This window comes from Pseudorca crassidens, chromosome 2 (assembly GCF_039906515.1).
Source record: "Pseudorca crassidens isolate mPseCra1 chromosome 2, mPseCra1.hap1, whole genome shotgun sequence".
NCBI lineage: Eukaryota > Metazoa > Chordata > Mammalia > Artiodactyla > Delphinidae > Pseudorca > Pseudorca crassidens.
Genome location: NC_090297.1, coordinates 23,862,590 through 23,878,192, shown reverse-complemented (window position 1 = coordinate 23,878,192; position 15,603 = coordinate 23,862,590). Strand labels below are relative to the sequence as shown.

The 15,603-nt window shown below is 49.2% G+C and overlaps 1 long non-coding RNA gene across 1 annotated transcript in view; it reads left to right on the top strand.

Annotated features, from left to right (window-relative positions):
• LOC137210211 (uncharacterized) overlaps window positions 1–15,603 on the top strand; it is a 33,876-nt gene that overhangs the window by 11,973 nt on the left and 6,300 nt on the right. Inside the window, exon 2 of the long non-coding RNA XR_010936342.1 lies at window positions 11,026–11,085. This is a non-coding gene — a long non-coding RNA (uncharacterized lncRNA). The remainder of the gene's footprint in view (window positions 1–11,025; window positions 11,086–15,603) is intronic.

Below are 15,603 nucleotides of genomic sequence, written 5' to 3'. Positions count from 1 at the left end.
CAGATTCAAGGGGAGGGCACGGAGACCCCACTGCCCCATGGCAGGAGTGTCTCGTCACATTGCAAGCAGAGCCTGTGGATGGGAGTTATTTCAGGGCCATCTACCCTCAAGCCACAGAGGCCCTTGGTCTGTGCCTCACACAAGCCCAGCTCTTGCCTGCCTCAGGGCCTTTACACAGAAGGCTGTTTCCACGGCTAGTTACTTCTTTCCTTTCGATTTTAGTTTAAATGCCACCTCCTGACATCTCTCATCCTCCTACCTAAGTGGATTCCTTGGTGACACCCTCGTCACCCCCATTATTCATCCTCTCCTTCTTCCCTAGAAAACGTGGTGTGCAGTGAGCACGTAGCTTTGCCGAATAGAGAACATTTCCTAGCCTTCCCCATCTCACAGCTGGGTGGCTTGGGGGCGTCATGTGACTTTGCCTGGCACATGCGATGTGAGCACATGACGCATGCACTATGGGCTGCAGCGGTCCTCCAGGTGAGGGATGACGGAGGCGTGGGCCGCCTGTACCTAACGACGGCGGGGAGAAGCAGTCAGAGTCTGGATGGATTTTGGAGGTAGAGTTGGTCTGCTCTGCTAGAAGACTGGGTGTGGGGTGTCCCACATGGGGTGTGACAGAAGGAGGACAGAAAGTGACACCAAGGTTTTGGCCTGAGCAACTGAGATGGGGGGCGCGAACTGAGAGCAGACTTGGGGAGAAACGGTGTGGTTTCCTTCGGGCCATGCGGGCGCTGTGATGTCAGTCAGAGAGCCGAGAGTGGGCATGGGCAGGCCCTGGAGGAACGGAGGCGGGCTGGGCTGAAGTTACACACTTGTGAGCTGTCAGTGCAGAGACAGTATTTAAAACTGCAGGATGGATGAGACCACCACGGGCTCCAGAGTAGAGAGAGTGGATGAACGAAGACCAACCCTCAGCATTAGGAACGTGGAAGACCAGGGAGCACACGCCATTGGCTGACGCTCTCTTTGTGCCACCCCTGTCTTGCCAAGCCTAGCAAAGGACCAAGGTGACCATTCTCCTTTGCCATTCTGGTCCTGAGATGTGGAGGGGCTGGTTTGGTAATGACTGTGACACTGCCAACCTCAGCTGGCACCAGCATCATCCGTCCTTCCTCTGACCTTCCTGTAGTCTGTACCCACTACTCTAGTCCTCAAATGCTGTTTTAGACCACCACCCTCTTGAAACCCCCTGCCCAGCAATTGACCTGACTCCTTCCCCCTGCGGGAAAGTAGAGCCCTGAGACACGCACGCCTTCTCTCTCTCAGTGAGTGTTTCTATACATTCTCAGTCATTTCAGAAGCAGAACTGCTCCTCCCCTGCAGGAGGCCAATTCTTTCCCGCCCCCTGGATCCATCTCCTTCTGCCTCTGTGGGGGCCTGTCCACAGCAGCACCTCCCCTCTCTCTCCCATTGCCTCAGCTCGTCCAGCTCCGTCAGCCCAGGCTTCCCTGAATATCAGCTGCTCGACTCTCCCTACACATGATCCTGAAATAAATCCTTCGCTTCAAATCTCCCAGCCCCCCCCGAATCCATGTCCTCCTACCCATCCACACGCTGTTCCCTGGGAGTGTAGGGGGCAGTTATGCCTCGAGAGTCAGTGGGTAAACGCCCATCCCCCAGCAGGGTGGTGCTGAGGCGTCCTCCACGCGGTCCTCAGAGCGTCCCCAGCAGGACTGAGCCCCAGTGCCCACCGCTGTAACCCACTCATGAGCCCAGGCTTCACTGGCTCTCCTTCCTGCCCTGCTCAGTCTCTCCATGTCCTCACTCGTGCTCCCTGGGCTCAGCCCCCAGATGAACTACCGGCACCAGAGCCCTTGTCTCAGGGTCCGCTTTGGGGGCCCCACCCTAAGGCCCATGCCCGCCCCACCTGCCCCTGAGGCAGTTCCGGCTCCCTCCACCTGCTCCTGGTGTCTCTTCTTGCACTTCTTGAGGCAGACCCTCTGTCTCCTGTTCCAGACTGTGAGCCCCTCGAGGGTAAAGGCAAGCTCTTCATCACCCCTGTGTCCCCTTCACCTGGCACATTACCCAGCCCATCACCGGCCAAGAAGTGTTTGCTGAGTGAGGGAGTGAGAAAGTAAATGGGTTAATGATGACATGAATCTCCAGGGCACCTACGCTGGGTGACAGACCCTGTGAACTGAATTATCCCATCTGTGTGGCCCTCTGAACCCCTGCCTCCTCCTCTCCTATCTGGGGACCTACTCCTGACTCCCCTGCCAGGACCTGAGGCACCTCCCTCTGCCATCGATACCTGTTCTGCCCTCTATAACACCGTCGCAGTTGGCTCCCAGGACGCCTCCTGCCAGGAAAAGTCCCCAGACAGGGAAGTGGGTCTCTTGGTGGGAGATTCCAACTTCAGTTAAATAAAGGTTACAGGAGCCCAGGGAGATGCTATTATAGTGTGACATAATTCAGTGCCACCAGCCAGCAGATGTTGCTTTGGAGGGCTGGATTTGTCCAGATGGACTCCGGGGCTCGTGCAGAAGCACTCAGAATAACCACTTGTTGCTTCTGATGTGCGTGCTTCAGGAAATGATAATTTCTACAAGTCAACTTATTCAGCCCAAGTACCTGGAGCCGAGTTTCCAGCAGGAGGAGATAAAATCATTGCTGGGGAAGTGAAGCAGCTGCTCCCAAGCCAGAGGTCATGGAGACCATGTCCAGTTTTGAGACTCCTGAGAGAATGGGACACTCTGAACACATCCAGAATGTCTGGGGGAGTCGAAATCAGCTACCTGGTCCTGTGAAAGATTGCTGTACACATAAGAAAACTGAGGTGTGTAGAGGCAGAGGAGAGGCTGCCCAAGCGAGTGAGCACAGTGAGTGAGTGGCAGATCTTGGAATCTTATGTCTGAATCCAAACAGATCTGTCCCCAACCATCCCCAACTTCTCAGAAGAGCAGGCAGGTTGGGAATCATGCTGAAACTAAAAACAAACCAAAACCAAAAAAAAAAAAAAAAGACACACCAACCAACACCCTGGATGACTCACAGGTTGTACTGGTCTGGAAATTAGGGGCACTGGGGTCTGGTGTGGCTCTGCCCCTCATTTGCTGTGGACATTGGGCAAGTCTATTCCCTTCTCTGGGCTTCAGTTTCTTTATCTACAAAATGAAGTGGTTGATGATTCCTAAGGGGCATCTCAGGCCCCCAAAATCTATGGGCCTCAGTTCCCCCATTCAAGGGGGTAAAACGCTCCACTTCCTAGGATGCTGTGAGAATCACATGATGTCCAGAAGAAGCTCCTTGGAAGAACTGTGTGACGGTAACCTTAGGAACAGCGTTGTCATCACTCCCACGTCTGCAGCAAGGTGATGCTGAGGGCAGAGCTAGTTCCACATCTGAGCTGCTAGAAGGAGTGAAGGGGAAAACAATGTGTCGTCTCCCAGGAGGTAGTTCTCGAACTGGGCTGTAGATTCAGGGGGTCCCAGACCCCCTCCCTATAAGGTGGAACCTCAGATCTCAAGATGCCTGTCCAAAGGGGACTTGGCATGTGATGGGTTTGGGCACAAAGCTGGGAGAGGATGAGGAAAAGGAAAGGGAGACCCTATACACTGGTGGAAAAGGTGGGCTCTAGAATCTGAAAGACCTGAGGTCAATGGCTGGCTTATCAGGATTTGCAGGATTTTGGTCAAATCATTCAACAGTTCTACGGTTCTAACCCCAATTCTCACATCTGTTAAATGGAAATGAGAATTATCTTGAGGCTAAGGCTGGCAAGACACTTAGTATCACGTCCGGCCCAGGGTAGGTTCTCAATATACAGCTGCCAGCAGCAAAGCAGGACCAGTCCCTGCACATCTGCAGAGTGAGGTGGTCTTCAAGAGGGACTGCAGAGCCCACCCTGCTGACTGTGGAGGCAGGAGGACGAAGGGGCTTGTTCATGGAGAGCTGTGGAAGGGCTTGTCCAAGCCGACAAAGATCTGAAGGACAGATTCCCAGAGCACAGAGGTAACAGACGGCATCTGCCTACTTCTGGTAATGTTCCTGAGAGTAGGGATTATTTATATCTGTCTAAGAGCAATTATAGTAGTGGAGATTACAGACATGAGTTCGTTGACTAGTGGTGATTATAATAATCATTGTAACAGTAAGCTAAAGACAAAAGTTCATGTCAATACGTCAGTCGGGAAGAAATGCCAATGTCAACCATGATCAAATGACTGTCACATGTATAAACAATAGGCATGACGTTAGAGAGATGGGAGAGGGGATGATGGGGGACTGACCATGTGCAGACACCCTGGGTACTCCCTGGGGTCGGCATTGATATCAAATGAGGTGCAGCAGGTGAAACAACGTCCCCCAAATCCCACAGTGGTGAGTGCAGCCCAGACTCCAACCCAGATGTCTGAAGCCAAGGCTCTGACTACCCATCAGAGTTGGCCAGCGCCACATCTTCAGGCTGGAGCTTCCCAGGCCTCGCAGGCCCAGAAAGATTGGGGGACAGAGTAGCTGGGGACTGAGGGGTGAGGGGAGCTTCCCTGCAGTCCTGATGGGCTGGACAGGAATTATCAGCAGGGACCTTGTCTTCAAAGCCAGAAGGATGGATGCACTGAGCTGTGGGCTTTCCAGCTCCCTGGGTTTATGTAATCCTTGTAGGTTTTCCCCTCAGCACCCGCCAAGGCAGAGCCCCTCACACCCATCTGCCCAGGTAGATCTTCCTCAAGTAACTGAGGCCACAGGGCTGTGGGGAGACCTGGAATTCAGGATGCACACACTTATGAACTGGGAGAAAATGCCAGATGAATATTTGTCCTAGATTTTCCCTCCTGAGTTACTGAACTATGAGATGTAAGTTGTTTAGCTATGAGAGATATCACACAGGACAAGTTATTATGTACATATTCATTTAGGTACTCACATGCACAAGAAGGTAGACACACACGTACACACACACACACACACACACACAGGACAAAAGAACCCTAAGAAGGCCCTTCAGGGACATAAAAGTCCCAAACCCATGAAAAGTCTTTTTCCTGGCATCCTGAGTCCAACCCAGGAATAATCAGCCCCATCTTGGCCCCCCAGCTCCTTTTCCTCCCTGCAGCTGAGCTTGCCCTGTGGATTCTGTCTTCTGAGTGAAAGGTAAGTTTTCATTTCTCGTGGGTATATTCCTAGGAGCAGAATCTCTGAGTTGTACAGTAACTCTATGCTTAAGTTTTTGAGGAGCTGCCAAACTTTTTCCCAGGGGCTACACCATTTTATATTCCCGCCAACAGTATATGAGGGTTCCTATTCCTCCATATTCTCACCTACAATTGCTCTTGTCTACTTTTTTGCTTATAGCCATCCTAATGGCTAGATGGTATCTCACTGTGGTTTTGATATTCTTTTCTCTGATGACTAAGGATGTTAATCATCTTTTCATGACCTTATTGGTCATCTGTATATCTTCTTTGGAGAAATGTCTATTCAAATCTTTAGCCCATGTATAAATTGTTTGGCTTTTTCTTGTGATATTGTAAGACTTCTTTATATATTTTAGATATAAGTTGTTTATCAGATATATGATTTGCACAATGTTTTCCTGATTCTATAGTTTGTATTTTCACTTTCTTGATGAAGTCCTTTGAAGCACAAAAGTTTTTAATTTTGATGATGTCCAATTTATCTACTTTTTCTTTCACCACTATGCTTTTGGTGTCACATCTAAGAAACTATTGCCTAATTTAAGGTCATGATGATTTCTGCCTATATTTACTTCTAATTTTAGCCCTTACATTTAAACTTATCATCTATTTTGAGTTAATTTTTATATAGAGAGTGAGATAGGGGTCTAATTTCATTCTTTTGCATATGAATAGCCAATTATCTCAGCATCATTTGTTGAAAAGACTACTCTTTCCCCACTGAATTATCTTATCCTTTTTGAAAATCCAGTCACCATAAAGATAGTGCTGTATCTGGACTCTAAATTCTATTTAATTGATCTATATATTTTTCCTCATGCCAATACCACACTATTTTAATTACTGTAGCTTTGTAGTAAACTTTGAAATCAGGAAGTAAAAGCCCTCCAACTTTATTTGCTTTTTCAAGATTATTTTGGCCAGTCTGTATCCCTTGCATTTCCATATGAATTTTAGGATAAACTTGCTAAGTTCTGGAAAAAAAAAAAAAGACAGCTGAATTTTGGTAAGGATTGCATTGAATCTGTAGATCAATTTGGGGAGGATCTCTATCTTAGCAATATTTAGTCTTCCAGTCTACAAACTTTCCATTTACTTAGACTTTTCCATTTATTTAGATCTTTAATTTATTTCAACAATGTTTTGTAGGCTTCAGAGTGTTTTGCACTTATTTTGTTAAATTTATTCCGAAGTATTTTATTCTGTTTGATGCTATTGTTAATGGAATTATTTTCTTAATTTCATTTCAGATTGTTCATTGTTAGTGTGTAAAAATACACTTGATTTTTGTATATTCATCTTGTTTACTTCAACTTTGCTGAGCTTGTTCATTAAATTAATAGTTTTTTGTGTGTGTCTGTGTGGATTCCTTAGAATTTTCCATCTGTGATATCATGCCCTCTGCAATTAGTGTTAATTTTTCTTTTATTATTTAGATGCCTTTTATTTCTTTTCTTGCCTTATTGCCACGGCTAAGACCTCTAGTGCAATGTTGAATAGAAGTAGTGAGAGCTGATATCCTAGTCCTGCTCCTGATCTCAAGGAAAAGCTTTCAGTCTTTCACTGTTATGTCTAATGTTAGCTGTGGGGTTTTTGTAGATGAACTGTGAGTGAAGAAATTCTTTTTTTATTGTTGTTGTTGTTGAGTGTTTTTATCATAAGAAGATGTTGGATTTTACCAAATGCTTTTCATGCATCTATTGAGATGATTGTCCTTTATTATATTAATATGCTGTATCATGTTGATTTTCATATGTTAAACCAACTTTGCATTCTTGGGATAAGTCCCACTTGGTCATGGTGAATAATCTTATTTATATCCAGTTTGTTAGTGTTCTGCTGAGGATTTTTGCACCTATTTTCATAAAAGTTCTGTAGTTTTCCTTATGTATGATATCTCTGACTGGTTTTGGTATCAGGGTAATACTGTCCTCATAGAATGAATTGGGGAGAGTTCCCCCCTCTTCTATTTCATCAATACAATTTGCCCTAGTTGAATAAAAGATTGGAGGTTTACAACAACTGGGGCCTTGTCCTCACTTCTATCCTTTACTCTCTGAAGAATATTCATTCTTGCTTGGTTACCCAACACATAGCTGGGCACACAGGGCTAAACACCCCAGTCAGATCAAACTCCTACCTCTCCTGTCCCCACATTCCTCCATCCTCAAGTCCAGGAGTTATTTTTATGGCATATTTTTCCAGTAAACCTTCTTCTCTGTTCCCTCTGCCCCATCCTGCTCCCAGGCCCTACTCATGCCCCATCTGTATTATTGCAACAGCTTCCTCTCAAGCCTCTAGTTTTTCTCATTTCCAGTCCCTCTGCAGAGACAGTTTTTAAAGCCCCCGTGAGAGCAAATCACAGCTCTTCTCAGTCTTCTTCACTGATGTTCCATCTCCTGAAATGCAGGGATTCCAAAATGAGTCTACTGGGGCTCTCCTCTTATTGAGGGAGAGCTCCTGTGTCCTCAGGGTGTCTGGAAGCAGAGGCTGAAGCCACCAGCATACTTGTTCTTTGAACTCCTCAATTTAATATTTCAAATCTATGCATATTTCAAATCTATGCATATTTATTTACTTATTTTTAATTTTGGCTGTGTTGGGTCTTTGTTGCTGCGTGTGGGCTTTCTCTAGTTGCGTTGTGCGGGGGCTAATCTTCGTTGCGATGTGCGGGCTTGTCATTGCGGTGGCTTCTCTTGTTGCAGAGCACGGGCTATGGGCATGTGGGCTTCAGTAGTTATGGCTTGCAGGATCTAGAGCTCAGGCTCAGTAGTTGTGGTACGTGGGCTTCAGTAGTTGTGGTTCACAGGCTCTAGAGTGCAGACTCAGTACTTGTGGCTCATGGGCTTAGTTGCTCTGCGGCATGTGGGATCTTCCCGGGCCAGGGCTCGAACCCGTGTTCCCTGCATTGGCAGGTGGATTCTTAACCACTGCGTCACCAGGGAAGTCCCTCTATGCATATTTTATCCTTTATAATTTATCTGTAGTGCTTTAATATCAAATAATGGGCATTTCCCCTGGTCTTGGAATAAAAATGACACTCTGGGAAGATGCCTTGTGCCTACTCCATGGCTCACTGCTATGCATTCCCCAGTGAGACCAGGAGATAGACGATAGTATTGGGACATCTTCCTGTATGTCAGCTTTACTCCAAGGTCAGGAAAGGTCTTAGTTCATATTAAAGCAATCACGAAGAGATTGTGCTGACAATTCCCTAGGGTTGCACAAGCCCCAGGCTTTTCTGAGCAGGCCCCTAACTTCCCCATGTCACCATCCGCCACGTCACCTCATTCCTCTTAGCTTCACCCACAGATCTCAAACATGACATGTGTGTCCACAACATACACATTGCACACACACACCACGGTACACATAATACACACAAATGCACGTATACACATGCATCTGTGCACCCCACACCACTGTTCAAACAACCCTGCAGTAGTCACCATTTTTCACCATTTCCTGGACACAGCACAAAGACCCACGCAGTCCCCTTGCGTTGGGGGAAGAGAACTAACATTTACTGAGCACCTACCTTGTGCTACGCACCATACATGTGCTTCCCCCCTTAAGCTTTTCACCAACCCTTTGAAGTTCATTTTAAAGATAGTGAACCTGAGTCCCAGAGATATGACACCCATCACGCAGCGGGTGGGTTGCCAGCCTGGGATGGTGCCTCTACATTCTGTGGGTCTTCCCTCGCCCCATCCCCCCTTTTTTGCTGAAGAGAAATAATCAAAGTCGCAGAACCTTTCAACTATTATTTTAGACTAATAGAATGAGCGCCCTCTGTGGTAGTGTTTAATGATTATCTCACCACTGGAGGGGATCTAGGCCTCAGCTGGACAGGGAGGGGAGGCTCTGGTAGCTTCTAAGGCCTTTGGGGCCCAGGGGACACCTGCGCATCTCTTGTGAGTGTGTTGTTTGCACCCCAAGCTGTTTAGGTTTATTGGGGCCCAGCAGAATTTCTTATACGTCTCCCACCTCCCTCACTACCAGATGCTGCTGTGCTCACACTAACCTTAAAGAAAAGCTGCTTTTTCATGTAAAAATCTTCTCTTCTGGGCCATCAAGTCTTTTTTTTTTTTTTTAGATGTTGGGGGTAGGAGTTTATTAATTAATTAATTTATTTTTGCTGTGTTGGGTCTTCGTTTCTGTGCGAGGGCTTTCTCTAGTTGTGGCAAGCGGGGGCCACTCTTCATCGCGGTGTGCGGGCCTCTCACTATGGCGGCCTCTCTTGTTGCGGAGCACAGGCTCCAGACGCGCAGGCTCAGTAGTTGTGGCTCACGGGCCTAGTTGCGCCGCGGCATGTGGGATCTTCCCAAACCAGGGCGCAAACCCATGTCCCCTGCATTAGCAGGCAGATTCTCAACCACTGTGCCACCAGGGAAGCCCCATCAAGTCTTTTTGAAACTTAAATTCCCACTTGGGAATGGACCGAAGAGACAGGCAAAGGCTGTTTCCTGCGTTCAGCAGAGGCAGTTCTCTGGGTGGAAGCCCTCGCAGGAGCCACTGCCTGTACCCAGCCCCCCAGCCCAGACCCTCTGCAGAGAGGGAAGGAGGAAGGAAGCCTGGCCAGGCAGATCACACAGGCTTAGCGTGAGCCCCATCTCTCCCCTCACCAGCTGTATGACTCAAGCAGCTTTCTTCCCTCTCTGAGCCTCAGTCCCCTCATCTGTGAAATGGGATTTTTAAGAGTCCTGTCATTTATGGGTCACAATGAGGACTGGGAGATAAGGCACATGGAAGGACAGGCTGAGCTCCTGGCACGTTCAATATGTTGACATTATTGTTATTATTCTCTTTAGTGTCTGATACCCCAGACTTTCCAAGCTGGAGTTTAACCCTGGGCCCCAGATGACAGAGTCTGATGGCCACCTCAGAATCACCGCGAGGCTTTCTGAAATGCATAGCCCTGAATCCCATCCCAGGAGAAGCTGATTCCTTGCTCTGGGATGGGTCTGGGGAAGATTCTGAGACTCAGGGAAGGTTGGCCACCTTGACTGAGGCCCAGGGGTCTGTAATGGCTCACTCTCAGCATGTTTAGCTCTGAGACAGGCTGGGACCTGGGACCCTTTGCTGCAGTGCTTGCACCTGGACAAACATCTCCTCCATCAACAAAATGCAAAGAAGCTATAAGAGCCTAAAAATAACTGCATGCATGCGCAGTTGGGGCAAATTATGAACAAGTTACAAAAAGACCAAAAACCCACCCAGCACCACCAAGAGGGCGGGCAGAACATCTAAGCCACCCCTCCAGCCTGACCCCTGGACCCACCACTACCCTCACCCCGTACAGGAACTAGCTCGCCCCACCTCAGGGAGCGAGCAAGGGAAACTGTTACTTGTTCTGCCTCCCCACTGCTGCAGCAGGCGTCCCAATAGAGCCTTGTCTGAATTTCTTGTCTGGCCCCATCAATTCCTACTGACTAAGGAGACAAAGAACCTGGTCAGTAACAACTTGGTTCCTACCCTGGGGGTGCCAGCTCTGGGAAGGCCCTCCCCTTGGGGCCTCCCTGCCTCCAGCCTTCCTCTGAGGTCTGTGCTGAGTCTGTACAGGGTGCCGACCACAGCCCGACTGGCTCTGGCTGGTGCCTGGGCCTGGGCTTCTCTCCTCAGCCCCAGTCTTTGGTGGTGGAGAGAGCATGAGCTCTGGAGTTGGGCTGACCAGGTCTGGGTCCTGCTCCATCATCTACCAGCTTATAAGGCAGCTGCTGCCCTGGACTTACAGCATGGGCTCTGATGTCAGATGGCCTGGGGTTGGTTGATTGCTGGCTTTGCCATTGGAAAGCTCTGTGACCTTGGGCAAGTTGCTTAACCTTTCTGTGCTGGTGTTTGCGCATCTGTAAAATGGGGATCACAATGGCCCTTCTCTCATTAGGTGGTTGTGAGGACTGAGTTAACACATGCAAATCATACTTGGAAGAGAGCCGGACCTGAGGTAAGCACCTGTGAGGTTCAGAAGTGGTCATCAGCTGTGTATCCTCAGGTATGTCATCTAAGCATCATGAACCTCAGGTAAGTCCCCTAAGTGTCATGAGCCTCAGTCTCCTCACAGTGGAGACAACACTCCCCACCTTTGGAGACTGGCGTGAGGGTGGATGAGATGAGGTCTGAGAAGCACCTGAGCTCCTGGCCTCTGCCTGTTAGTCCACGTGGTGGGTCATGAGTTTCGTCTCCAACACCCCTTTCTGGCCAGAGGACTCCATGTCCACTGGTCACTCACCTCCAGCCTCAGACATCCAGTTGTCACCACCCTTCACCTGGTGATAATATTACTGTTTTCCTGGAGTTAGTAGAGGACCACATGAGTGACTGCTCACAAAATGTCTGGGGCAGAGCTGGCTGCCTAGGAAGTGCTCAGAAGATGGGACCTTACTATCATCAGCTGGGGCGTAGCCCCACTCTTAGGACGGTGCAGTAGACAGGAAGGACGGCCAGAGGCTGCTGCCACTCTGCCCCGATGGGAGGATGGCTGGCGTGGGTCCCTTCCCCCTACGGAGCCTCATTTTTCCCATCTTACAATAGAGTTTGAGCCAGGAAGGAAGGCCTGTCCAGCTCGGACTCTGAACACGGCATTCAACTAATCCCCCCATCTGTCCTTTCTTGACTTGTCTGTCCCCTCTGCCCCCATCCCTGCTTTAGCTCAAACTGAGGAGGTCACTTTTGTCCCCTGGGCCACACTGGGAGTGAGCCTCTCATGTCTCCAAGGGCATCCATGCAAGTTCCCAGGACAACCTGCTACGCGCTCATTGCCATGGAAACACTTACCACTCTCCAGTTAGTTTTAGTTCAGCCTGGATTCAGTTCATTGCTTTGACTAGCCATGGGTGGGGCTTTCTAGAGGGCCTCAGTGGAAGGGCAGAGATGGAAAAAAATCACTCTTCATAGGGTCTAGTTGAGAGTAAAGGGGGAAAGAAATCCACTATGCTACGCTCAATAGCATAGGCTCTGTATGTTGTTATGGGTAAGTCTAGTTCACATATGGGGAAAAATGCTCAGAAAGGTTGGGTCCTTTGCCTGAGATCACACAGCTAGTATGAGATAGAGGCAGGATACAAACTTGCCTGGTGGGAGTGATGCTGAACACTTGGCCTCTGTGCACCGGTGCTGAATTGAATCTCAGAGACAGAGTTTTGGGTGAAGTAGAAAAGAACAGCTTTATTGCTTTGCCAGGCAAAGGGAGCCACAGCAGGCGAATGCCCTCAAAACTGTGTCCCAACGTGGAGAGGGTAGTGAGGAGTTTTATAGTAATGGTTCAAAGAGGGCGTGATCAGCTCGTGGACATTCTTCTGATTGGTTGGTGGTGAGGTAAGTGGGAGTCAGCATCATCAACCTTTTGGTTCCAACAGATCTGGGGTCTACGTTGGGTGCTTGTGGGCAGCATACCGTTAACTTCTCCCACCAGGTGGGAGTTTCAGTTTCTGCAAAACAGCTCAAAAATATTTTTCTGTATACCCTTGAGGGGGAACCAGGACCCTGCCCCAAGGCTGCACTGTTGTTTCTTTTGACAGTTCCTCCCTTGTCTCCACATCCCTTCCCTTCCCTAGTTACATCCCTTCCCTAGTTACATCCCTTCCCTAGTTACATCTCTTCCCTAGTTACATCCCTTCCCTAGTTTGCAGCTGTTTGAAACCGCTCGTTGGAACTCAGGGAAGGTCATAGAGGCTGAATGAAGCCTATATCCTATAATCAAGAAATGGTGGGCACAGAAAGGCTTTTGTGCCCAGGAGCCCCACAGGGTCTGCTCAGTATCTACTCACAGAACTTGCCAGATCCTTGAAGGCTTGGACGTGGACAAGCCTTAATCTTTCTATTCCCAGCCTCTAGGGACTGCGTGGTTTAGAGCAGGAAGTCAAAAAGTATTTATTGAGTTAATGAAAATAAGCCTGTGTTGAATACTTCTGTGAAGTTGTTTGCATTTTGACAAAAGGCAAAGCCTAAAGCCATATGAATAAGGCTCCAGTGGTTGAATTTCAGGCACCAGTAAACTCAGGACAGAAGCTTCCTCCATTGTTTAGTGCCTGGAGGAGGAAGCGGCTGTCTCAGCAGGTGGAATTTTCCATTCATGGCTTTCCAGTGCAAAAACAGTCACATGGTCTCCTGAAAACACGTGTGTAGTGGAAACAAATGTGTTTCCCCTTTGACCTTCTGGTGGGAGGAGACTTCTCTCCAGTCCTGTCAGGTTTCCTTGAGCTGGTTCTGGTTGACCGAACATTCCTTCCTCACATCCTTTCCTCCCTGCCTCATGGTAATGCCCTGCTGACCTTTCCTTTATTCCAGCTTTTCAAGCCCAAACATCAGTGCTGCTCTGCCTGCTGGGGAGATCCCAAAGTTGGTTGGGAGTTGGAAGAAGCCTGTTCTGTCGCTTAGACATTTCCACATCAATCTCTCTGGCCTGGCTGCTGCTTCTGAGCTGACCTGGGGCCTGTCCTGATCCCCAGGCCCCTCCCTGGTGATACCGAGTAGGGCCCTGTGGAGCTCCAGGGCACAAAAGCCTTTCTGTGTCCCCCATTTTCTTCGATTACAGGAAATAGGCTTCATTCAGCCTCCATGACCTTCCCTGAGTTCCAACGGGCAGATTCAAGGGGTTGTTAATCAGGGAAGGGAAGGGATGTGGAGACAAGGGAGAAACAAACAGTCAAGAGAAACAATAGTCAGCCTTGGGGCAGGGTCCTGGTTCCCCACCAAGGGATACACACAACAGTATCTTTGAGCTGTTTTTCAGATACTGAAACCCCCACTAGGTGGAAGAAATAAATGGTTAACGATGGTATGCTGCCCACGAGCACGTAGACCTCAGACCAGCTGGAACCAAAAGGTTGATGATGCTGACTTCCAATTGCCTCACCACCAACCAATCAGAAGAATGTCCACGAGCTGATCACGCCCTCTTTGAACCATTACTATAAAACTTCTCACTACCCTCTCCACGTTGGGACACACAGTTTTGAGGGCATTAGCCTGCTGTGGCCCCCTTTGCCTGGCAAAGCAATAAAGCTATTCTTTTCTACTTCACCCAAAACTCTGTCTCCTAGATTTCATTCGTTGTCGGGGTGCAGAGGCCGCATTCGGCTTCACTGGTCCTCTGGCCAAGCCCCCCTCATGCCACACTTCCACACACTGACAGCCTCTTGGACCTCAAACTCATCCAACCCTCCACTCTGCCCCAGCGTGATCCTCAGCTGCACGAAACCAACTGGGTCCCTCCTGCTGGAAACCCTTCCCAGGCTCCACAGTGTCCCCGGGTCCCCTTGGCTCTGCGCCAGCCACACAGAGGCACGGACGTCAGCCATGTACACACCAGGCAGGGACCTGCCCCTGCTTTTGCACCTGCCTTTTCCTCTGCCTGCATGATTTTTCCTCCCTGATGGCCTGGCAGGCTCTTACTCACTCCTCAAGACCCAGCCCGAGCTGGCACTGATCCACCGTCGTGTCACACACCCTTCTGGGTTTGGCATGATTATTAGGTCTCCTGTTTTACACAGGAGATACGTTTGGGCTCAGAGATATCAAAGATTCTTTTCAAGGTCACAGCAGGAGGGAGTGAAGGGGCTTGAACTCAGGGATCTCGGCCCCAGCCTCTTCATTTACTGAGGATTTACTATGCACCAGGCACTGTCCTGTGGCCTGGGGACAGGGCTGGGACCAGAACAGGCCAAGTCTCTGCCTCATGGAGCTTCTGCTGTATGGGATGGGGAGGGGACAAACACTAAACAAAGGCATATCTAAATAATGTCAGGGCGGATAAGTGCTTTACAGAAAAATAAAGCAGGATCGGGGCAGGCAGTGATAGGCTGGGCTGGGTGGTACTTTTGGGGACATCTGAGCATAGACCTGAATGAAGTGAAGGGACAAGCCCTGGTTACAGCAGAGGGAAGCATGTTCCTGGCAGAGGGAACAGCAAGTGCTTCTTCCCAGTCCTGGGCTCACACATGGGGTGGCTTTGGTCACTCCGAGCCTCTGACAGGCTGGGAAAGTCCCAGATTCCAGCACCACAGTTACCATTTACCGAGCATGAAATGAAGGTGCAAGGAAGGTCCCCTTACCCACACCATTTCCTACAGTTCTCACAACAGCCCCATACATGTGGTCATATGAGAACAACCCTATTGTACAGATGAGAAGACTGAGGCCCAGAGAGCCTTGGCTGCCTGACCCAAGCCCTGTAAACTAGGGAGTCTCCCTGAGGTGGGAGCTGAGGCTCAGGAAAGGTCAGGAGGTCACCCAAGGCCACACAGCATTTTTTTATTGCCAGGCCCTACTCTCACCTCTTCAGTGGGGGCCGAGCCTCTCCCACCCTGATCCCCAGGTCAGGGCTCAGTGTAGGGCAAGGGGAGGCTGAGTTTACGGGGGGCGGGGTCTTTAAAAATGATAAATCAGATCATTTCACCCCCTGACTGTGGCTGGTGCCGGGACTCTGGCCTTCAAAGCTGAGTCAGTCTCACGACCTCATGGC